The sequence below is a fragment of the Mus pahari genome, chromosome 8, assembly GCF_900095145.1.
Source record: "Mus pahari chromosome 8, PAHARI_EIJ_v1.1, whole genome shotgun sequence".
Lineage (NCBI taxonomy): Eukaryota > Metazoa > Chordata > Mammalia > Rodentia > Muridae > Mus > Mus pahari.
In genome coordinates this window covers 79463505-79465942 of record NC_034597.1, presented here as the reverse complement: position 1 = coordinate 79465942, position 2438 = coordinate 79463505, and positions in this window count along the sequence as shown.

Genomic DNA, 2438 nt, shown 5'->3' with positions numbered 1-2438 from the left:
TTCCATTTCCTAATGCTTTACAAAATAGACAACTACCAGGGAAGACTGGGCAGGTGGATCTGTTTAAAATACTTGTGCTGCAGAGATGAGGACCTTTGTGGATAAGAAATGTCACTAGGATGGAGCAGGCAGACTGTAATTCCAACCAAGTGAAGAAAAAAAAAATAGAGGATGATCAGATCAAGCTGGATAAACCACTATCAATGTCTGGAAGCTCAGGTTTTGAATGAGGAGACTCCGCCAAAGAAACAGATCAATAATATTTACCAACATCAACCTTAGGACTATTCATATATGAGCACTCACATTTTTAACAAAATTTGCATAGATTCAAAGCTTTCTTTAACATACTCAAACATATGTCACAGGGAGAAGTATAGAAAAACATAAAGTGATAAAATTTTATATTCCCACATGCAAATAAATATCATGTTTTTCAATAAGATTATGTCATTTAGTCTCCAGATACTTATTTTAATATAATAACTTTGGTAACATCCTGTTAAAGTTCTTTTATCAATGGCATCAAGTAAAGACTTTCATATATGTTATGCAGAACTCTAAAAGCACAACAAATTCTACTCTTTTATATAATATTTAATACATTAAATCCCCAAAGATGAAGATGGCATTAGATGTTTTCCAACTGTGGTAGATCGTTTCCCATAGGTCTTTTCCAACTGTGGTAAGTCCTTTCCCACAGAACGTGGTAGGACATAATAGACAAGAAGGCCAATCATAATGTTAATGAACTTTATATGCCTAATAGTCACTGTGAGTATATTTTTTGCATAGCATGCATGGGTGTGGAAATACAATTCTAATTGGTCTTAATTGGAGATGCAGAAGTAATTCCTTTCATATTGGTTTACCTTTTCTAAAGGAGTGTTCCTACTGCAGTCACAGAAAAAATTGAAATGTTTGTGTTCATCTAAATAACTTGAAATGTAAAATACTTCTAGTAGTATAGTTATTTTTATTTATGTTAATTTCAAAATACTCTGTCCATTATAAACTGGAATTCTGAAAGATGATTAAGTAAAAACTTCCAGATTCAAGTAGTATTTAAAGTTACTTTGTGGCTGAGTATATCAAGACATTTAGTGTCATATGTGAAGACCTGAGTCCCATCTCTAGGTCCTACAGGTTAGGAGGAGGGGACCAAGAACAGACTTTAGCAAACTGACATGATTTTTCTATATACATATTTAGTGTTTGTTGGATTTTCAATTTCTGGAGTCCAGCTTCCTGAGCTCTTTGTATATACTGGATATTAGTCCTTTATCAGATTTTTTGTAAAAATCCTTTCCCAATCTGTTGGTGGCCTTTTTGTCTTGTTGACAGTGTGTTTTGCCTTACAGAAGCTTTGCAATTTTATGAGGTCCCATTTGTCAATTCTTGATTTTACAGCACAAGCCATTGCTGTTCTGTTTGAAATTTTTTCCCTGTGCCCATATCTTCGAGGCTTTTCCCCACTTTCTCCTTTGTCAATTTCAGTGTCTCTGGATTTATGTGGAGGTCTTTGATCCACTTAGACTTGAGCTTTGTACAGGAGATAAGAATGGATCAATTCACATTCTTCTACATGATAGCTGCCAGTTGTGCCAGCACCATTTGTTGAAAATGCTGTCCTTTTCCCACTGGATGGGTTTAGCTCCCTTGTCAAAGATCAAGTGAGCATAGGTGTGCGGATTCATTTCTGGATCTTCAACTCTATTCCATTGATCTACCTGTCTGTTGCTATACCAGTAACATGCACTTTTTTTCACAATTGCTCTGTCATACAGCTTAAGATCTGGCATGGTGATTCTACCAAAGGTTCTTTTATTGTTGGGAATGGTTTTTGCTATCCTAGGTTTTTTATTATTCCAGATGAATTTGCAAATCGCCCTTTCTAACTCTGTGAAGAATTGGGTTGGAATTTTGAGGGAGATTGCATTGAATCTGTAGATTGCTTTTGGCAGGATGGCCACTTCCACAATGTTAATCCTGCCAATGCATGAGCATGGGAGATCTTTCCATCTTCTGACATTTTCTTCAATTTCTTTCTTCAGAGATTTCAAGTTCTTATCATACAGATCTTTCACTTCATAAGTTAGAGTCACACCAAGGTATTTTATGTTATTTGTGACTATTGTGAAGGGTGTTGTTTCCCTAATTTCTTTCTCATCCCGTTTATACATTGTGTAGAGGAAGGTTACTGATTTGTTTGAGTTAATTTTATATCCAGGTACTGCAGTGAAGCTGTTTATAAGGTTTAGGAGTTCTCTGGTAGATTTTTTAGGGTCACTTATGTATACCATCATATCATCTTCAAATGATATTTTGACTTCTTCCTTACCAATTTGGATCCCATTGATCTTCTTTTGTTGTTGGATTTCTCTGGCTAGGACTTCAAGTATTATATTGAATAGGTAGGGAGAAAGTGGGCAGCCTTG